Consider the following 23759-nt stretch of genomic DNA (forward strand, 5'->3'; position numbering starts at 1 on the left):
AAAGCTGCAAATGAATTTTTGGTACTGATATTGGAAAAAAAAATCTGTCATTTGGAATTAGTCTACTGGACTGTGGGATCTCTACAGAGGTGGCAAGCATCAGAGACTTTGGGAGGGCACCAAGCCGGGGAGTGGCAGAGTGCAAAATCATGGCGATGGGTGGTGATGGGGGGCCTGCAGATCATAGGTCTACCAATGGCAGTTGGATTTGATTTGTTTTAACATGTTGCAGTGCTGAGATAAATGCTCTGCAGGTTGTTTGCTTGATAGTCCAATCTGCCGTTCACAAGCCAAAGGATAGAGGCCAGGGTTACCCTGTGACGTATCCAAGATACCCTAGATCAACAATCTGAGAACCACTGGAATCTGAGGCTTCCCATTCCAACCCAGAACTCCTTCTATCACCACTTCAAGCTCCAACAGGCAGAAAAAAATAGCATTGAAAGTTTGGTGTATCCTCCTCATTCTCCTCTTCTTCCAAACTGTGAGTTACCTGAGCCTTGCTCTCTCGTGTATAAAATGGATGTGGCATCTTCTACCCATTAGGTCTCGGCAAGGATTAAGTGAGATAACATACATTAAAAAAAAAAAAAAAACAGTCTTTGGAATACGGGGAGGTGGTAAACTTTCCTTTTCTCCCTCCTCCTTGCCGTTCTTTCCTTCTTCCCATTTCCTCCTTCCTCTATTCCCATTCTTTTCTCCTCTTTTCCCTGCCTCGTCCTCCCTTTTCTCTTTCTTATTTGATTTTGTAGCTCTAGAGATAGTAGCACTGTGCCTTCTGTGTAACAAGTATTCAGTAAATGTAGAGCCCAAGAACCAGGGCTAAGTGTGCTGATGGTGAGCAAACAGGACAGGCCGCTATTACACACTGCAGGATGATAAAGGCACACATCACACTGGCATTGACCTGCTTCTCTTCAGGGTGGCAGTGCTTGGTCTGAGCTGCTGAAGGTCTTTCTGGCAATGGTGATAGGTTATCCCTAAACGCACTTGCAACAAGGCTGGCAGGGTCTTTCGAACAGTCTGCCGATTCTGAGCAAAGCTAATTAAAGCATTTGTGAACTTAAGACTCAGCCTTGGCCTTGTTAGCACCATGCTCCATGCTATTGACTTTTTTCTCATTTATGATGCCAGGGCTCAGTGTTTTATGTAGGGAGAAAAACAAGCAGAAGATTGTCCATGGCCTGCCACTGAGGAGGTTGGGGTCCTCTCACACTCCCCCTGGCAGGTACAGGGATGCCAGGCTGGCCTGCCACTGAGAGCGCCCAGGGAATGGGGTGAGGGTGGCTCTGTGGCACAGCTGTCCCCGTACTATCTGAGGATGTGGCCAGACACAGCCCCAGACGGCCCACGATGAGCAGCCTACGGCATCTGGTGTTTGCCTGTCTGATCCGCAACTTCTCTGGTTTGTTCCTTTACAAGAAGATGGTCTTGGGAGCAGTAGGGAGCCATGGCTGTTGGGTGAGGCCCATGTGCCGGAGGAGAAATCTGTCACCCGATTTTGTTGCCCATTCTCTCTCCTTTCTGAACAAGTCTAATTAGAGTTATACTTTTGCCCAAAGACATGATGAACACTCTAGGGAACTACTCAGACGTAATAATAACAAATGAAAAAATATGTGCTTATTATCTGTCTGTGCTTTCTAAACTGAAATCATTAAGTTCTCACACATTTTTGAGGCACTTACAATGGTTCCACCATTCTCCCTAGGTCTTAAAGGAACTGATGCATGGCGAGATTGTGTAAGTATTGCCCATGGTCACATGGCTGGTTAATGGTGGCATCCAGATTTTAATCTGTGTAGTTTGGCTCCAGAGCCTTCAACACAACACTATACTGCCTTCACCAATCATAACAGACAAATCAGAGTGTGATCTTAATGTGTATATTCTGCAAGTGACAACTCTCCTCATCGCAAAGACCTTGCATTTATGACAGGCTACGGTGTTCTGCTCCCCCCTTCCCCTCACTTTCCCTATGACTCTGCTTCCTGTTCCTGTCACAGGATCCTTCTCCACAGAGCACATTGGTAGCCTTTATAAAACGATTCCAGCTCTCCCTGAGCTGAAACGTATTTCTACAATTCTCAGCAATCACCATCACCAACCTCTTATTGGAGAGAAGTTTGAAATATTATTCCTGAATTTGCTGATTAGAATAACTACATTTGACTGTATATGTTGGCATTCATGCTTCTCATGTGTTTGTGTTTAAATGATCTGTATTTTCTCCTGGAGCCTCCAAAGGGCTACGCCCTTTAGGAGGTATTGGCTCCGAGGGCCCATTAAGGGCACAGTCCCTCCAATGGACTTTATCCAGTCAGCATGTATTGTGGTTTGATATGAGTCAGATATTGTGCCAGCTTCCTACTGATGGCATCGTCCCTCTGTCCCTGGGGAGGTCATCATTCAGAGCTATTGATATGCAGGTTTCCCATATAGCAGCACGTAGGTTGATTCAAACTTTGTTTTGGGTCTAACCTGGAGCTATCAGTGGGAAAGAATTAATCATTTAGAACTTTAGATTTGGAAGGTTCCTTTTTTACTTATTTTTGCTTAATTTTTGAAGATTGAGTTATAATTGACATATAACATTGTGTAGGTTTAAGGTGTACAGGAAGTTCGTTTGATACATTTCTATATTGCAATGTGATTACTACAGCAGTGTTGGCTAGCACCTTCATGGCTTCATGTGATTATCATTTCTTTTTCCTGTTGAGAACAGTTACAATTTTGTCTATTCACAATTTTGAAATTTCAAATTCAGTATTGTTGACTACGGTTACTATATTTTGCATTATTCCCCTAGAATGTATTTATCTACTAGTTACATATTTGCACCCTTGAGCATCTCCCCAGTCCTTGGTACTCATCATTGTACTCTTTGTTTTTACAAGTTCAGTTTTCTTAGATTCCACATATAAGTGATTTGTCTTCCTTTGACTTATCTTACTTTAGCATAATGTCCTCAAAGTCTTTCCATGTTGGTTCAAATGACCGGATTTCCTTCTTTCTCAGGGCTGAGTAATATGCAGTGGTGTATATATTCCACATATTCTTTATCCATTCATCCGCTGATGGACATTTAAATTCTGGGTCCCAACATCAAGACAGGTTTTAATCTGGCCTCAGATGATGCCAGATCATCCTTCCTGATTCTCTAATATTCACTCCTCTCTGTCCAGTTCTTCTCTTCCTCCACTCCTGCTTCTCTCCCTCCTTCCCCTTGCTATCACCCTCCTTTGGCCTAGACTTACCCCTGTATTTTTCCCTATCTTTTAAGTTTCAGCTTCTTCTCTTTTCCACATAGTTAAAAAAGAACCCCTGAGCAGATGAGAAAACAACTTATTTCATTGCTTTTTCATAGCTAAAAGGTATGTGAATAATTTTATATTTATCTGCATTTACAAAAATGATGAAGATAGGGCAAGTCTGGGAGAATATTTTGGTAGTGGTAAAGAGATAGGTAAATAGGATCTGTAGAAATAGACATTTTTCAAATTTTAATAAGGGAATATATTTTCTATTCTTAAGTTCAAAGCTAACTAAGGAATAGATGTAGTAATATTTGCCAGATTTTACATTTATTAAAAGCCAGGATAGACAGGGATAATAGCATAACTCAATATTTATGATGCAGCAGCTTCTACATAAATATTAAAATGAGGCAGTTATCATCAGGACTATTTGTTGTTTATATTTGCTTTCAAATTTTAATGAACACAAATGCTACTTATGTGGTAAAGTTCAATACCTGAAAAAATAACTCATTTGTCCATTAATGAATCCAGTCATAGAACTGTCATGGGAAAAAGTTATCTTGAAACTAAATAATAATTTGAGAGGACATCAAAAGACTTCTGCTTCCTGGAAGATGGAGTAGATAAACTTTTCACGGTTCCTCTTGCTACATGGAGAGAAGGCAGGTGGGCTGGGGGCGATGGCAACTGAGAAATGACATGTCACTGGGTTTCCTGGGTTTTTTTCTGTCTTATGTATCCTGGACAGGATACAGGGAAGGCCAGCAATCTGGAAATGCCAGTGGACACAGTCCAAAGGACAGGGAAAAAGGGGCCACCCAGCTTAGTGCAACAGAAATCTTTTATACAATAAAAGTTCTGCTCTTGACAAACATCATAGAAAATCTGTGGTGCCATCCCTCCTTTCACTCTTATGAGGTGTAGCAAGATATCTCAAGCCCACTCTGCCTCTGGTTGCATCGGACAAGGACAAGGGGAGCTAGCATTCTCATCCATTGGGTGGTAATGCATATGCTCCTCTCACGCACACTCCCTTTCCTATGTGATGACCCCTACCCCATGCATTGTCAGTGGAGACAGCTTGCAGCACCTTGACTGCACCTGGCAGTAAGGAGGTCCCCTTCCTCTGCTCTCTGGATGGTATTAGGAGGCCTGGTGGAGCATTGGGACTTGTGCCACCACTCAGCAGAAACAAGGTTATTCCCCCAGACTTATTTAGTGTCCATGGAGAACATGTGAGGATAGGGCCTCTGTAAACAGGGTGGTGACAGCAGAAGCCTGGTGAAAAGCCTGAACTCCCTCCTTTGCAGCAGTAAAAATGAGCCCTTCCTCCCTCCTGTGGTAAAGGGGGCTAAGTAGGGAACCTGGACTTCCACACCACCTACAGAAATGAGGTGTGCTTCCCTTTCCTGCACCAGAGTGGTGTTAGAAAAGGCCTTTGAAATCATGAGATTTTTTAAAAAGATTTTATTTGTTTATTCATGAGAGACACATAGAGTCAGAGACATAGGCATAGGAGAAGCAGGCTCCCTGCGGGAAGCCTGATGCGGAACTTGATCCCAGGACCCTGGGATCATCACCTGAACTGAAGGCAGACACTCAATCACTGAGCCACCCAAGTACCTCGAAATTATGAGATTTAAATAAGAAAAGTCTTCTAATATCCACAATTCCCAGGTTTCAAATGGAGATCACTTATTATAATAAATACCAGAAAGATTACAAAATGAAAGACAAAAGAGAATGAAAATTTCCCAGTGCAGGGATGACATGGTTGTCAGAATTATTTGATCAGAATTATTTGTAAAGCAGACGGCATAAAAATACTTCAACGAGGAATTACAAGCATGACTGAAGTAAATGAAAGTAGAAAATCTCAGCATGGAGGGTGGTGGGGAAGGGAAGATCTAGAGAAGAACCAAATGGATATTTTAGAATTGAAAAACATAATAACTTTAATAAAAAATTCAGTGAGTAGGGTTAAACTCAACAGCAGATGGACAGAGACATTTATTGTTCTTAAAAATAGATACATAGGTATTACTCAAGCTGAAAAACAGAAAAAAATAGGTATGAAAAAGAAAACCCTCAAAACCCCAGAGTCTTGGGGATGTGTGCAACCATAATAAAATATTTAACATTTGTATTATTGAAGTCGCAGAAAGGCTTTGATAAGTTATATATACAGTAAAATGCAAAGCACCCACTAAAAAAAATGATGTAATACTATATAACTAAAATTGCTTCAGATGGACCAGAATGGAATTCTCAAAAAAAAAAAAAAAAAAAGTTCAGGTAATCCATCAAAAGGCAGGAAGAAGAAAACAAAAATAAGACACAGAGAACAAACAGAAAATGAAACATAAAATGGCAGACTGAAACCTAACTGGATCAGTAAATATGTTAAATGTGTACAATCTAACTACACAAATTAAACATAAAAGTTGGCATATTTATAAAAACATAACCCAACTGTATGCCTCTCATGGGAAACACATCAAATATAATGACATATAGAAGCTGAATTAAAAGTATGGAAAAGGTATGCCATGCAAACTTAAATAAAAAAAAGATGTATAAGTGGATATACCAATCGTCAGATAAGTAGATTTAAGAGTAAGAAAATTGACCAAGGGGCAGCCCAGGTGGCTCAGCAGTGTAGCACCGTCTTCAGCCCAGGGTGTGATCCTGAAGACCCGGGATTGAGTCCTATGTCGGGCTCCCTGCATGGAGCCTGCTTCTCCCTCTGCCTGTGTCTCTGTCTCTCTGCCTGTCTCTCTCTCTCATGAATAAATTAATAAAATCTTAAAAAACATTGACCAGGGAGAGGGACACATAATGATTAAAATGATTAAATATCAATCCACCAAGAAGACATGGTAGTAGCATTAAATGCATCAGTATCAGAAAACAGAGCTGCATAACATATATTCATGATTATGGTTGGAGACTTCAAAACCTGCTCTCAGTAATTTATATAACTATACAGAAAATTAGAAACAATGTGGAATAACTGAACAAAACCATCAATCAAAGGGATCCAATTGGCATTTATAGAACACTTCATACAACAATAGCAGAATACATGTATTTTTTAAGTGTCCATTGCACGTATAGAAGGAAAACCATATCCTGGCTAGAAAGCAAATCTCAAAAGTTTCAAAGAACTGAAATCATAAGGAGGGTGTTCTCTGCTCACAAGGAAGTCAAACTAGAAATTAATAAGAGAAAGATAATGCACAAATCTCTTAATAGCTGGGAACTACACATGTCACATAAGTCATGGATCGAAGAGGATATCTCCAAGAAAACTGAAAACAAATGCATTGAATTGAGTGAAAATTAAAATACAACACAACAAAATTTGTGGGAACAGCTAAAACAGTGCCAAGAGGGAAATTTATAGCATTAAATAATGACATTAGATAAGAGAAAAATATCTCAATCTAAGAAATCAAGCTTCTACTTCAAGAATCTAAAAGAAAAGAACAGCATAAGCTCCAGGGAAGCAGGAGAATGAATGGAGATGCTAAAGATAACAGAAATAAATGAAACTGAAAGCAGAAGAATGTCAGGTCTTTAAAAAGATCAATACAAAAGACAAGATACGTATACAACACATGGCCTTGCTGAACCCATTTATTCTAAATGGTTCTCAAAGTGATTTTGTATATCCCATGAGAATATGGAATATGTAGGCCATTAAGTCATCTGCAAATAGGAGCAGTTTTATTTCTTCCTTTCTGATCTACATGCATTTGATTTCTCTTTCCTGCTTTTTTTTGTGCTGGCTGGACTCCCAGCATGATGACGGATCAGACCGTCTTGACTTGTTAGCAATCATAGGGGAAAGCATTCAGTCTTTCACCACTAAGTGTTACATTAGCTGTAGGTTTTAAAAATATGTTTGCCAAGATAAGGACGTCCTTTATTTCTCTTTTTTTTTTCCTGAAAGTTTATATGACACACAGTGCTGGAATTGTTAAATAATTTTTCTGCAAACATTGATACAATCTTGTGGCTTTTTCCTCGTTAGCCTGTTGATAGGGTGGATTACATTAATTGACTTTTGAATACTGAACAGGTCTCATATTCATGGAATGAATTGCACTTGGTCATGGTGTCTCCTCTTAAAATGAAATATTAAACAAACAAACAAACAATCCAATTATAAAATGGGATGAATTCATGAAGAGTCATTTCACCAAAGAGGATAAACGGATGGCAAATAAGCCCATGCAAAGCTGTTCAGTATCTTTAGACATTAGGGAAATGTAAGTAAATACATGATGAGATATCACTAGACACTTATTACAACAGCTAGAATAAAAAGCACGAAAATATCAAATGCTCACGAGGATGCAGAGAAACTAGAGTCCTCACACCCTGATGCTGTAATGTAAAATGTGAAATGATAGAGCCACTGTGAAAATTGGCAGTATATTTAAAAGTGAAAATATGCTTACCATATGACCCAGCAATGGCAGTCCTAGGCATTTATTCCAGAGAAATAAGAATTTGAATTTATGTCCATACAAAACTGTACATGTTGTTCATAACAGCTTTATTTGTAATATTGCAGAACTAAAAACATCCAAGACATCCCTCAGTAACCGAATGTTTAAATAAACTGTGGTAAATCCATTTCATGGGATACTACTACATGGAAAAGAGCAGACTATTGATATATGCAACAACTTGGGTGGATTTCCAGAGCATTATGCTGAGTGAAAAAAAGCCAAGGTCGCAATATCGTCATCTATTGCATGATCTCATTATATAATATTCTTGCTATGACAACATGATAGAGAAAAGTAAATGAGACGTCGCCAGTCAGGATTTATGGCTGGTGGGAGAAAGGGGCAGATATATATGATAGCAAAGGAGAAGCAGGTGATTATATGAATATGGAATGTGCAATGTGATAAAAGGACATAAAACGGCATATATATATCTCATATATATACACATTTATATATGTCTCACCAATATCAACTTCCTAGTTTTGATATTACGGTATAATTATAATATAAATATTGTGATAAGGGGTAACCACTGGGGGAAACTGGATGAAGGGTACACCAGATTGCCATGCTATCTCTGCAATTTCCTGTGAACCTATAGTTATTGCAAAATAAAAGTGGGCAGAAAAACCCATAAAAGGCCAAAAGCAAAACAAAACAACCACAAAATGTTAAATCTCTTTGAAATGAAAGGAGAAATCTTTCAGATGAACTTTATTTTTTTCACCTGGTATCACCAATTATAACTGAGAACCAGAACGGGTAGATGGAAGAAGGAAGGAAGGAATGGTAGATGGGAGAATTATCCGCTTCATAGTTTGCTGGATTTTTTTTTTTTTATTTTAGGCTCTGAGTATTTATCTTTCATTTAATGTCTGTTTAAATTTGATTCCACAGCAACCGTGGCTACCGAATCATTGTATGGAGACCTGCTCATGTTGAGGCAGAAGGTCCTGGCAGCCTCTGGTCAAATGCTCTGAAGGAACTTGCGGAAATGCGATGTGCAGAAACCAGATCAAGCACATTTGGAACTACACGTACAGAATAAGAAATCTGAAAACCAGCCGTATCTGCTCACTGGTTTATCTCTCCACGCTGATTCACTAGAGACGTGAGGCGCTGGGTGCTTCTCAAACACCTCCACATTCCAGTCTCTTCAGAATGCAGCTGTAAGGTAAGGCTTCCTCCTTTATTTCTGTTCCATCACAGATGCTCTACAGCTTAGGATTTGCCAATCACTTCTGTCATTTACACCAACTCTGGCGTATCCAAGAGCAGCAGCTGCAGCCCAAATGTCCTGGCTTTTGAGACGTAGTAGTAAACGTTTCTCTGAGCAACACCACCGTGTCCTCTTAAATCCAGGCCACCCTGGCTCTTGGGACACAGGCTTCTCTCATGGTGCCAGCCACAGTGTCCTTCCTTCCATCCCCACAAACGTGCACCTAGCTAAGGGGCAGGTGATGCTCTATGCCCGGTACCTGCCCCCCAACTGTGCAAATGAGAGAGGCAAGCTGTAGAAGGTCATATGTTCACATCCTAGCTCAGACTTCGAGTTTGTTCTAAACCGGGGCTCAGACTTGATTCCCAATTTGTGATTTACAAGGCGCACTAGGTTCTCCTACCTGATCAAATAAAATTAGCGCTCGTGGCTGCTTCCGTAGATAACAGACAGGATGCAAAGGGGAAGCAACGAGAAACAAAACTATTAGTCTTGCTAACCGCTGCTGTAATGATTATTATGGACAAGTGGGAATCACCGAGGTGATCCTCGCAACTTCCACCCGAGTTAACCCTACCAGGGTGAAACAGTGCAAACTTTAAAACATTATTGTTATCAAGGACATGTCATACTTAGGAATGCTTCCGTGCCACTGAAAGAGATATGGCATCTTTAAATTACCGGGTAACGTAGATAAAGGCCTGGAGCTCTGCCAAGGTAAAAGTTGTAAAACCGGATTGATTTTTGCTACAGCTTGCTAAGGGCTCCCCAGAGCCAGGATGCAACGTTCAAATATAATAATTGATAGTCTGAAAAAATATTTCTGGTAAGTGTGCAGAAGTAATGCAGAGCCCTGCCTGAGATGAAGTGAGCCTTTGTGTTCTTGGCAAACTCTGCAACCAAAGGCACCCGGATCCAAGGCACCGCTTGGGTCTCTGATCAGAGCTCCCGGGCTTCCTGATCCTTCGGTCCTTGCTCCCCCACCTCCCTCCACCTCCTCCTGCCTTTACTGCAGCTTCCTCCAGCTGGAGAGAAAATGGTCTTGGCCTTCAAATGGGGCATTTGTTAAATGCTGTTGTGGAAAAGTAATTATCCAACAATCAGACCTGTATGTGGGGGGAGAAATCGCCTTCGTTAATACCACCTTGGTAATCCCAGGGGGCGGAGGGGTTCGAGTTAATCTGACCCCTTTTCAGTCTTGCCTTGGTGAGCTGACCACCCCAAGCTGTGAGTGTGTGTGTCTAAATTGCTCGGGATTCAATTGAACACATTAAAATTTAAAAAGGATTTAACTGAAATTTTTCAATAGCTCCTGAGAAGGGGGATAATTTATTAGCTTGGAGTAAATTAAAATCTCAAGCAGGGGTAAAGACTTCGAAGATTGCTTTAATACATTTTATATGCTTTCAAAAGAAATGTTCTTTTAAATGGTCCAAAAATCAGCTAATTTTGTCCTATTTAGCAAATTACCTCCTAAGGCCACAATGTTGAAAAACTTAACAATTATTTTTTTTTAAAGGGGAAAAATAGAGGAGGGATAAATACACACACACACACACACACACACACACACATACGCACACACACCATGCACCTTCCATAGGAAACAACCCAACCCTAAATTGCTATGTCTTTTCTATGCCACAGTTAAGATTTTTTTTTCTTTCTTAATTCAAAAGTCGGTGAAACATTTGCTTTACCTTCAGCTGGGCCACACAGGGGACCTTTTTTTCCGCATGGTGATTGTAGGCAGAGGAGGGTCTAAGGTTAATGGAGGGCACTGGCGGGCTAAGCCCCCATGTGCTGTGCTGATAATTTATACCTTTATTTCAGGCCCCATTCACCTGTGGAGCAGTAAGGCCACGGAGGTGAGGTCAACTTGTTGCTCTGTTCAGCCCAGAGGCTGTCCCCATCCTGACAGGAGATTTTTTGCTCTGAATTATCTGTGTTATAAAAGGCTCCTTCCCAGTTTCTGCTGACATTCTGAGGCTAAGGGGAGGAAGGTTGGTTTTCCCTCATCTCTTTCTTCACTTTTTTTTCCCTCTGATGATAAACAATATTTTGTGGTTTGCATTTTGGAGAATTTTCTTTTGTTGTTGTTTTTCTGTTTTTAAATTCTTTTCCAGTTTTATTGAAAAATAATGGACACGCATCCCTATGTAAGTGTGAAGGCATGATTGTTTGATTTACATGCACTGTGAAGTGATAATCACAATAGGTTCAGCCAACCTCCAGCTTCTTACAGAGATACAATGAAAAGAAAAGAAAGAAGAAAAAAATATTTTCTCTTTATGATGAGAATGTCCAGGATTTACTCTCTTAACAACTTTCTTATATATCATACAGCAGCAGTGTTAATTTTAGACATCATTGCATTACATCCCTGGTACTTGCTTGTCGTACAGCTGGAGGTTCATACCTTTTCCTGCAATTCCCCTTCCTCCCACTCCTCACTTCTGATAACCATCAGTCTGCTCTCTTTTTCTGTGAGTCAGTTTTTTTGTTTTGCTTTTTTTCCCCCCAGATTTCACATATAAGTGAGATCTTATAGTATTTGTCTCTGACTTATTTCAATTAGTAATATATCCTCAAAATCCACCCATATGCTTGCAAATGGTGAGATTGCCTTGTTGCATTATGGCCGGAAAATATTGCTATATATATACATATATATATATCCCACAACTCCTTTACCCATTCATCCATCAGCAGATACTTAAGGAGTTTTTAAGAATTTTTTTTTTAAATCATGCTGCTATGAACATGAAGGTGCAGATATCTTTTTGAATTAGTGTTTTAATTGCCTTTGCATATATTCTCAGATGTGGAATTGCTGGATCATAGAGTTCTGTTTTTAATTTTCTGAGGATTCTCCAGAACGCTTTCCACAGCGGCCGCACCGATTTGCAATCACACCAGCAATGCACAAGGGTTTCCCTTTCTCTACATCCTTACCAGCATTTGTTATCTCTTACCTTTTTGATGATGGCCATTCTAACAGGCGTGGCGCAGTACCTCATTGTGGTTTTAATTGGCATTTCCCTGATGATAGTGATGTGGAGCATCTTTTCATGTGCCTGTTGACCATCTGTGTATATGTTCTTTGGAGAAATGTCTATTCAGGTCCTTTGCCCGTTTTGTTAATAGAGTTGTTTTTTTTTGTTTTTTTTTTTTTTTTTTTGAGTTGTAGGAGTTCTTGATATGTTTTGGATTTTAACCAGTTACCGGATATACGGTTTCCAAATATCTTTGTCCATTCCATAGGTTGTCTGTTTACTTTGTGGATGGTTTCCTGTGCTGTGAAGGAGTTTGCAATTTAATGTGGTCCCACTTGTTTATTGGTTTTATTACTTGTGTTTTAGGTATCATATCCCCAAATCATTATCCAAACCTCTATTAGGGAATTTTGTTCTAGGAGCTTTTGGTTTCGGCTTACATTTAAGTCTTTAATACATTTTTTAAAAAGATTTATTTTTATTTATTTATGATAGACAGACAGAGAGAGAGAGAGAGAGAGAGAGAGAGAGGCAGAGACACAGGCAGAGAGAGAAGCAGGCTCCATGCCGGGAGCCCAACGCGGGACCCGATCCCGGGACTCCAGGATCACGCCCTGGGCCAAAGGCAGGTGCAAAACCACTGAGCCACCCAGGGATCCCCTCTTTAATACATTTTGAGTTCAGTTTTTGAGTGGTGCAAGATCTGGGTCCAAGATCTGGTCTGGTTACATTGTTTTACTTGTGAATGTCCAATTATTACTATTAGAAACTATCTATTCTCCGTCAAATATTCTTGGTTATCTTACCAAAATTAGCTGACTGTATATGTTTGGGCTTGTTTCTGGGTTCTTGTCTGTGTTCCATTGGTCAAGTTTGTCAGTCTTCATGCTGGTGCTATACTTTTTTGATGACTGTAGCTTTATAAAATGGTGTGCAGTCAGGGAGTGTGACATTTCCTGCTTAGTTTTGCTTTCTCAGGATTTTCTTGGCTATTTGGGATCTTTTGTAGTTTCACATGAATTTTAGAATTATACTTTCTGCTTCTGTAAAAAATGCCATTAGAAGGGCTCCTGGGTGGCTCAGTCAGTTAAGTGGCTGATTCTTGATTTCAGCTCAGGTTATGATCTCAGGGTCCTGGAATCAAGCTCTACATCAGGCTCTGTGCCCTGCAGGTTTTCTGCTTGAGATTCTCTCTCTCTCTCTGCCCCTTCCCCCAGCTCACGTACACATTCTCTTTCTAAAATAAATAAATCTTAAAAAAATGCTATTAGAATCTTGGGATTGCATTGAATCTGTAGGTGGCTTTCAGTCATAGTGACATTTTAACAATATTAATTATTCCAACTGTAAGAATGAAATATTCTTCCATTTATTTGGTCTTCTTCAATTTCTTTCATCAAAGCCTAACAGTTTTTAGAATTGAGTTCTTTCATCTCTTTAGTTAAATTAATTCCTAATTATTTTATTGTTTTTGATCTTTTGTAAATGAGATCAATTTATTTTTTCAGAAATTTTATTATTATATAAGAATGCTACTGAGTTTTGTATGTTAATTTTGTATCCTATAACTACTGAATTCAATGATTAAATCTAACACCTTTCGTTGAGTCTTTAGGATTTTCTATATATAAAATCATATCATCTGCAAATAGAGAAAATTTTACTTCTTCCTTTCCAATTCTGATATCTTTTGTTTTTTTCTTGCCTCATTGCTTTGGATAGGACTTTTAGCACTATGTTGAATAGTAGTGGTAAGAGTGAGTGCTCTTGTCTTGCTCCTGATAATAGAGAAAAAGATTTTAATTCTTTCACCATTAATTATGAAGTTAACTATAGACTTGTCATATATAGCCTTTATTATGTTGAGACATGTTCTAATTTGTTGAGTTTTTTTTTATCATGAATGAATTTTGATTTTGTTGAATGCTTTCTCTATATCTATAGTTATTTCTTTTCTTTCATTATATTAACTAATAGAATTAATTCTATTCTCTTTTTACTTTGGTTAGTCTAGGTAAACGTTTGTCAGTTTTGTTTAACTTTTCAAAGAACCAACTCTTAGATTTCTCGATCTTGTTTATCATTCCCCTGTTCTCTATTTTATTTAGTTTTGCTATATTCTTTATTATTTCCTTTCTTCTGCTAACTTTGGTCCCTGTTGTTCTTCTTCTAGTTCCTAAGGTGTTGAGTTAAGTTGCTTATTTGGAATCTTTCTTGCTTCATAATGTAGGTGTTTATTGCTATGAACTTCCCTCTTAGAACAGCTTTTGCTGTGTCCCACAAATTCTGCTCTGTTGGGTTTCCATCTTCATTTACCTCAAGAAAATTTTTAATTTCCCCTGTAATTTCTTCTTTGATTCATTGATGGATCAAGACAATGTCATTGAATTTTCACATATTGTGAATCTTTCAGTTTTCTTCGTTATTGATTTCTAGTTTCGTGCCATTGTGTCAGAGAAGATACTCTATGATTTCAGTCTTCTTGCATTTCCTAAAACTTATCTTGTAGCCTAACATATGGTCTATTCTAGAAAATGTTGCATGTGCACTTGAGAAGAATATGTATTTTGCTCTTGTTGAATAAGATGTTCTATATATGGCTGTTGGGTCCGTTTGGTGTATAGTGTTGTGTTGTTTAAATCTGCTATGGCTTTATTGATTCTCTGTCTGGATGATCTAGCCATTGTTGAGAGTGCAGTATGAAAATCTCAAACTTTTATTGTATTACTGTTTATTTCTACTTTTAACTCTGTTAGTTTTTGTTTTGTATATTTAGGGCTCCAATGTTGGGTGAATAAATATTTATAATCATTATATCTCCTTGATATATTTACTCCTTTCTCATTATGTAATAACCTTCTTTGTCTCTCTTTACTATCTTTAGTTTAAAGTCTGTTTTGTCTGATATAAGTATAGCTATCTTGCTTTTTTCAGTGACCGTTATTTGGAAAGTCTTTTCCCATCCTTTTACTCAGTTTCACTCTAGTTTAAGGCTAAAGTGAGTCTCCTGGAGGCAGCATATTGTTGAATTGTTTCTGTATCCATTTCGCCATTTTATGTAGTACCTTTTTTCTCTTGTGTTTTGATGGGATCTTTTTTTGAGAGTATCTCTGCTGAGGGGGCGTCCATAGGCCTTCTGGGTTGTGTAACTGTTCCTACAAAGAAGTTTTCTTTTTTTTTTTCTTCAGGTTTCTTGGTATCTCATATTATAGATGAAATTTTCATGTTAGTTTCTTAGTTTGGTTTTCCCATAGTACAAGGATAAAGATACAAATTTGGACCCCACACACACTCATGACATAAACCTGAAGTCTTATTTTGTACAGGAAAATTTTTTCTCTCCTATACCTAAAGGCAGATGAAAAGTTACATTGCTATTTCTTCAGGTTAATGGAGTTTTAATTCTTCTTTTCATGGCCTACATGACTCTTCACAACCCCAGGCTTTCCCAAAATGGCTTATTCCAGTTCTTGACCTTGTACAGGTGAAAGGTTTCCCCACCTGTCCCACTTGGGTGTCATAATCCCAGTCCCAAACCCTAAGGTCTGTTTTAGGAAATATACTCCAGTGAGCAATGATGGGGTCTGTTCTAGCTTTGCATTGAGTGCCCAGTTCCTCATAGAAAGTTCCTTTTGTTCTTTTGAATTTGCTTGTGCATTAGAACGTTTTATATCTTTTTCATATGTTAATATCAGGAAGAGATCTCTCCCCATCAGCTGGGTGTGCCATATTGCTGAAGTCTCACACAAATATTTAGAGTATTTAAAGCTGCTCTGTGATGGTCAATGATTTTGTTTTTTTATGTTAAATTTTTTTAGTTTCCAAAAAAGTTGGGACAAATGGCTGCATTTGATGAAGAACTATTACATGACTTTAAGTACAGGAATGACATAGGAGTTGCTTTTTATCAACGATTCAATGTGCCAGGCATTATTCTAAGCACTTTGTTGCAATTTATCCTCACCAATCCTATTATGTGGATACTATCATTAACTCCATGTGAGTAAACCTTTTCTGCTGATTAGGAAACCCAATTAGAGGATAGATTAACTTGTCCAAAGTAACTTGATTGGGAAGTTTTGCTGTAGTACTTAAACCTTAATAGTCTGCCTATAGAGTCCATGGTATAGGTATAGAAATGATGATAATGATTAATAGTAGTTGTATGCTAGAAATAATAATAATGATAATAATAATAATGGCAGTTAACACTTAGTAAGTCCAGCTATATTCCAGAAAATTGTTGAAAAGCTTTTTTTAAACATTCTGTTTATTTATTTTAAATTCATTCAATGTGGAGCTCAAACTCACAACCCCAAAATCAAGAGATGCATGCTCTATTGACTGAGCCAGCCAGGTGCCTCTGTTGAAGAACATTTTATAAATGCACTGATTTATATCATCATAACAATTCCATGAGCCAGTTATTATTCTCAGTTTATAGGTAAAACAAACAAACCCCAAAAGACCGAGGCAGAAGTTAAAAGTCACATAGCTTGTAAATGGTAGATTTGGGCTTTGAATCAGGCATTTGTACTCTGGAGCTAACTCCAAAAACTCATCCTCAGTGTTGGGGAAGAGTGAAAGACTGGTTTGCTGTGTGCTCTAGCCATGCAGTAAGGAAAGGACCAGGATTTGAGCTGAGCTAAAATAATACCATTTGACTCCATGTGGACCCAGGAGAAGAAAAGTCTGGGTTCAGGGAGTACCTGAGTCTCTTTTCCTGACCTTTGGCTTGTGTTGGATCTTAGTGACTTTACTCACAGTGAGTGAGAACAGTTTGGACACAAACATATGCTTTGTTCTAGAAAAGAAATATGAGACTGAGAAGTTCGGTTCAATTTAACTATTATTTCAATAACAGTTAATTGAGGGTCTGCCAATTAAATAACTCAGGAACATCTGTGCTTGCTTTTTGTGAAATGAATTTTCTGCAAAGTGAGTGCTTACCCTTTTATATGTGAGTAAATATTTACATTTAGTTTACTTAAAGTGAAGGGCACCTCACCACCATTTTGTCTAATATATTGTCATTCAATTACATATTTTCCAAGTATATAAAATTCAGTGGAAATTTAACCAGTTATTCACAAAATCCACGGGCCATGCACATCTTGAGTATTATGCTTGCTGTCCTTTTAAAATAAAAGTAAGTTTCCTCATAAACCACCAGGAACTCATAAAGGGGTTGATTTCCTAGAGTCATGATAGATTTGCAGCCATCTATCCAGACCCTTTTACATGGCTCCTCTTTCTGACCATAGACATACATTTTCAAGACAGGTGGCCTGTGTTGGGAGTAGTCTGGGGACATGAATGAGACAAAAGCTAAGTGGCCCACATGGGCACTGAACCCCTAACCTTCGCCTCATTAGCACGAAGCTCCGACCATCTGAGCTTACCCGCCACAGACTAATGATGTGTGCATGGAGGCAGAGCCACATCAATCACATTTCCTGAAGCAAAATTCACTACCCTGAAAGTAACCGGAAGAACCATCCATATAGGTCTTATCACTGAGGGAAAGAAAAGCTATCCTAATGGATGGCTGAAGTGCTTCTTTTCTATGAGGTGTTCATTCATCATCCCATAGCCTAACAGGACTCAAAGATTCTAGGAATTCATATTACCTAATTCATACTTTTAAAAATATACCTATTCTTCCAGTTTTCTCTGGCCAGGGTAGATGGGTTTATGATTCTGATACCTTAAATAGTAAAGCTTTTGGAAGTCCTCGGGTAGGAATTCTTTATCTATTCTCATAGATGTTTAGTGGTTATGCCTCAGCCCTTAGAAGATTTATAAGCTCCTGAAATGTTGTGTGTGTGTCTATGTGTGTGTATGCACATACACAAGTGGGTATTTTTTTCTTTATAGAATATTTATAGTTTCCTTTAGACCCTCAGAGGTGGGTCTTTGCATCTGTGATGCAAAGCCTATGACCTGAAGGCTTAAATCAAATAAAGAAACTAAAGGGGTAAAATGAATTTATTATACATTTATATACATCCAGTGTCTATAAAACAGACACTAGATAAGAAGCCAATTGTCATCTTACTTTTAATGATGGACAGAAGAGAAGGTTGATGCCCCAGGAAACATATGCAAACATCAGATGGCCTGAGATTGGAGGTGTACCTGCAGAAGCAACTATATTCGCCTGTAGAATATATGTGCTTTTGTACATCTTACCAGCAAGCACAGGGGTAATTTACTGAGACTTCACATCATGACACTAAAATTCTGGAACCCTGTATGAAGGATCATGTAGAGTTAGCAGCAATGGCTTGTGGGCTGTGTTCTGGTTTATGGAAAACAGTTGCTCATTTTAGCTAAAAAAGTCCACTTTGAAAAGGAGGAAAAGGGGAACAAATACAGTCTTCCACTTTCCCCTGCTACATATTCTGGAAAGTTCTTAGAGTGGTGGAAGAGTTGGAATATGTAAATAACCTGGCATCAGAATAGGGCTAGAGCCCTTGCCAGAGGAAAATAAGAATAAGAAGGGAAATGAGAATAGTTTTGCTTTCAGCAAGTTTGTACCTTGTGTATATCATCTCACTTAATTCTGGCAGTAGCCCCAGGAGATAGCTCTCTGTTACTATCGCACTTTTACAAATGGCAGCAAGTAATGTTAAGAAAAATTTAAGTAAGTGACCGAGGGTCAAATAGTCACAGATCCTGGCATCAAGATTTGAACCTAGACTGGTCTACTCTGTAGTCTGTGCTCTAAGCCAGGGGTCCGCAAACTGTGGCCATGGGCCAGTTCGAGCCTGCTTCTTTGTAAATGAAGTTTTATGGGAACATGGCAACCTCCATTTGTTTCCCTGTTATCTGTAGCTGTGTTTGTGCTCCAGTGGCAGTGGTAAGGGTTTGTGACAGAGACTGACCCACCCAGAACTGAGGCCCAGAGCAAAGTGAAAATGCAGGGCCTTGTGTGTATAAATTATTAAGAATTGAAAAGTGGTGATAGGAGTGCATTCTACAAAGCACAGGACATTTCTAAGTCTGGGGCCTTTGGAGCTTCCCATGAAACCACCTCTGGGCTGGCAATGTCTACAGCATTACCATACAATTAAAAGTTATAGCTAATTTTCGCTGAGCTCCAATGCTGTCCTGTTCCCAGCCCATGATAAAGCTTCACTGGTCCACAGGCAAGAGCACATCTAGGTGATCTAAATGCACTCAGCATAAAAGCTCTTGTTTAGCTTGAGAGTCTATCCTTGAGAAACTTTTGATGCTAAAATGCCTTTTTTTTTGATGAAATGATAGGAAGAGTAGATGGTAGATATTTGTTTGTCCTATATCTTTAATTGGGAAAATAAAAAGTTTATTAGCTATGTCAAGAATCTAATTAAAAAACAATTACTGGTATAGGAGTCACTTGAGATACATAATGTTAAATGGATAGATTGAAAAAAACATGGTGTTGAGTAAAACACTGGGTGAGGGTTTTTTTAGATTTTATTTATTTATTCATGAGAAACACACAGAGAGAGGCAGAGACATAAGCAGAGGGAGAAGCAGGTTCCCTGTGGGGTGCTCGTGTGGGACTTGATCCCAGGACCTGGGATCATGACCTGAGCCATAGGCAGATGCTCAACCACTGAGCTACCGAGGTGCCCCACAGGGTGAGATCTAAAGCACAATGTGATACACATACAAATAAAAATACTGCATTTCAAAGACTTAGGTATATCAGGGATATTTACCAAATGTGGGGGGGTTGAGTAGAGGGAGATGGTTGAGAATAGAGTTAGAGGGAAAATAATAAAACAAGAGAAGGGTCTTGTACCGACTGATGTTCATAATGTGCCTTAACAATCCCATTGACTGTACTTTCATCTCCTGAGGTCCAGAGTACAGACCATGCCCCTACTAACACACTAGCAATTCCAAATGCAGAAACACAGCCACCTGTGATGGGCAGGTAGCCCTTGTGTCCCTTGCTGTTTCTCAGATCACCCCAAACCAGTATCCCAATAGCACTTTATGGTTTGCAAAGTAATTTTTTCTTTATTAGCTCTTTGGATCCTTGCAACACCCTATTGCTATTGGTGTTATTATCCTCATTTTACAGACAAGAGACCTGAAACTCAGAAAGATGAAGGTAATTAACCAGTCAACAAAAATATGGCAAACCCAGATTCAGAGACAAGTCTTCTGACTTTTGTATCTATGCTTTTCTCAGTCTCCTCCAAAGGTCACCCTCACAGAATGAGGGTCATCACATGTTGGGGGTGATGGCAAAATTACAAAATGTTTGCTGTTATGAAAAACCTATTGGTGGCCTCTCTAATTGTGCTTACAAATGAGGAAGGCATTCTTTCCTCCGGAGAGCAACCTCTATCTCCTTCCTTATTGTTCTTTCTCTCATCCTGAGATCCAAATTACAGGGCCAAAGTGACCCTGGGAGACAGTTCTAATTTTGCTCCCATTTGGGACAAAAGTCAAATAATTATAGGAGAGATTCATGTTTTAAGTGATCTAATTCTGATTTTCGAAGAGTCCTTAGTGTGCATGCCTACAGCCTTGCAGATGGGCCATTTTTGCTCGTGGCTACCTTGAATCACCCCGGTGCACTGTAATTCTTTTCCTGTCCTCAGAAAAACAGCTGCTCATATCCCAGAGCATACCTGAACAGTGTTATAAAGTTCTCTTCTAGTTGCCCTTCTTTAGGTTAATGAAACCAAGATTCTTTTTGCATTTTCTCACAGACACTATTCCTAAGACCTATTTAACCATTTTTGTTTTCATCCCTTTGCATGTCACACCCTCCCATCACCCCTTTCCTTTAGACATGGCATGGCATATTACAGGGCTACTGTGATAGCTTAGATCAGTGATTCTCAAAGTGTAGGTTCTGGACAAGCAGCATCAGCATCACTAAGGAATTTGTTAGAAATGCAAACTATCAGGGGCCACTCTAGATCTACCAAATCAGAAACCCTGGTGATGGGGCCCTGCAATCCAGTTTAACAAACCATCCAGGGAATTCTGATGTATGTTATAGTTTGACAATTATTTTTCAGCACTCTTTTCCCCCTTTTACTGCAGACAGAACCCCTTTCCAGCCCCATTCGTGTTGGGTGTGGCCACATGACTTGCATTGGTCAATGGAATGTTAGTAAATGTGATATAAGCCTTAAATGTGCTTGTGTGGCTTTGGGTTGGCCCTTGTGCTCCAGTAATTGACCACAAGAAGAACATGCCTTAGGTCCAAGACAGTGTGAATTTACATGGAACAGAATAGCTCAGTTTGTTTCAAAAAGAACTGGAAATAGAAATAAACTCTTTGGATGTCTATCTCTCTTTTAGTCTTGACTCCATGATGGACAGTATATGACATACTGGGAAGCAAATACTTGTCCAAAGAATGAATAGTCTATTACTGTGCTGCTAAAAATAAACAGATAAATAAATAGATGGAGAGAAATGATTAAGTGAAGTACAGTAAACATTTTAGACTAACTTGTTTAGATGGTCTTTTGAACTCTTTAGGGGTAAAATAAAACTCCAGTCACAGCAGATTGAACAAATAAAGCAGAGTAAGTAAATAATTTTCTCATGTTATAGGATGTCTGCAGAGAGATGGATGCTGTCATCGGTTCAGTGGGTTGATGATATCAGGGTCAGCATGTCTGTGGAGAAGGAGCTGGCACTAACTGAGTTGGTCTCATCCTGAGTATTTCAAACAGAGATTATTTAATAAAGAAAGTGTCTACTCAGATGTTGGGAGGGCAGAGACCCAAATAGGAGATTGAAACCCTCTAAGTGTTGGAAACAGCATGAAGGACCAGAGGGATGACAAGGGATAGCTCTGAGGCATATTCTACATAGATTACCAGAGAACTCCAGCAAATCTGAGTTCAGATGCCTACAGCATTCTCCTGCTCATGAGTACCCCCTGAATTACCTTTCTTCACTTCCCACAATGCTACCACTTCTTCTGCCATTACTCCTGGGTAGATCACTTGTATCCACGTCCTTATCTAAAGGTGCTGAAGATTACCCATCATACTTTCAGAAAACACTTTTATTAAATTGACAGGTTCCTCTTTTAGAATAGGTGGTTTTTAACAAAATGGACCTGAAACAGAGAGCCGAGGGGACTTCCTGTGTATTTTTTCCCAGAAACAAAAGCTGAGAGAAGCATATGGTTTATGAAATCTTGATCAGGAAAATGTAAAGAAATTGAACAATTCTTTAGAAATATATTTTTAAGGTATGTTCAATTACACATAACATGACATTTTCTATCCTACTTTTGAGTGTACAGTTCAGTGGTATTAAGCACTTTTACATTGTCATGCAACTCTCACCACCATCTATCTCTTGAACTGTTTCATCTTGCAAAACTGAAACTCCATCCCCATTAAACACTAACTCACCATTCTACTTTCTGGCTCAATGAATTTGACTATTTTAGGAACCTTTTATAAGTGAAATCATACAGTCTTTGCCCTTTTGTGACTGGCTTAGCGTAATGTCCTCAAGCTTCATCCATATCCTAAATGTTGGAATTCCCTTTCTTTCTAAGGCCACATAAAATTCCATTGTATGTACACACCACATTTTGTTTATTCATTCATCGATGGACATTTCGGTTGCTTTTAGTTTTTGGCTGTTGTGTATAATAGTGCTACAAACTTGGGTGTACAAGAACTCAAACAATCCTTACTCATAGCAGTCTTCTTTGAGAAGTGGATAAAGAAGAGAAACATATAGAATATCAGTTAGTGCAGCTATGCTAAATTTGAATTAATTAATTAATTGTGTTTAGTTAGCTTATGGAAACATAAACAGAGATACCAATTGGATGTCCTGGGAGAGGTCAAGCATGAAAAGAGAAGCCTGAGAATTATGAACCAAGAGGAAATTTATAAAACATTTAAGTGATTTTCTTTTCTTTTTTTAAAGATTTATTTATTTATTCATGAGAGACAGAGAGAGACAGAGACAGAGACACAGGCAGAGGGAGAAGCAGGCTCCATGCAGGGAGCCCGATGCAGGACTTGATCCCAGGACCCCAGGATCATGCCCTGAGCCAAAAACAGACACTCAACCCCTGAGCCACCCAGGCGTTTCTTAAGTGATTTTCATTAAAGTGTGAGTAGAGTGAGATATACTGCTGAGGTGAGGGGGATGTATTGGATTTTCTAGACTCTTCCTTAAGATAAATGATAGAAACTCCACAAAATATAGAGAAATTGGATGGAGAAAGCACCTAGACTGAAGAGAAGATTGAGAACCAATGTTTAATGAAGATAATCTATAGAAGAGCTAAATTAGAAAAATACAAAGGGTCATTTGCAAATAGGATGCAGTTTCTAGTGGAGATCTTGAAATATTGGAATGAAAATATAGTCCTTTGAAAATTGCTGTCAGAGGAAATCTCTAGTAGGAGAGACTGAGAAGTCATTCAGAAAATATTTATTTACTTGTTTCGCAAACAATACTTGGGCACTCTCTGTAGCAGATTATACTTTCCAAGTATGGCCACAACATTTCCCAATACTCTTCTAGAACCTTACCACACTTTCAATGGAAGTAGTCTAATTCCCCTCTCCTAGAATCTGGATAAGCTTGGGACTCCCTTGTACCTAAGAAAATGCAGTGGAAATGATACTGTGTGACTACTGTGCCTAGATCAGAAGGGTCTTCATAGCTTCTGCCTTTCTGTTGGAAGACTCAGTCTTTTTTTGTTTCAAGATTTTATTGAGGGTGCCTTGGTGGCTCAGTTGGTTAGGTGTTTGCCTTTGGC

General features: G+C 38.9%; 1 long non-coding RNA gene across 3 annotated transcripts in view; it reads left to right on the forward strand.

Annotated features, from left to right (window-relative positions):
• Positions 1-388: 388 nt before the first annotated feature.
• Positions 389-23759, forward strand: part of LOC111097698 — a 57749-nt gene continuing 34378 nt past the window's right edge. For all 3 annotated transcript variants that reach the window (XR_005365758.1, XR_005365757.1, XR_005365759.1), the window contains exons 1-2: positions 389-484; positions 8681-8957. This is a non-coding gene — a long non-coding RNA (uncharacterized LOC111097698). The remainder of the gene's footprint in view (positions 485-8680; positions 8958-23759) is intronic.

This window comes from Canis lupus, chromosome 10, assembly GCF_011100685.1.
Source record: "Canis lupus familiaris isolate Mischka breed German Shepherd chromosome 10, alternate assembly UU_Cfam_GSD_1.0, whole genome shotgun sequence".
NCBI classification, from domain to species: domain Eukaryota; kingdom Metazoa; phylum Chordata; class Mammalia; order Carnivora; family Canidae; genus Canis; species Canis lupus.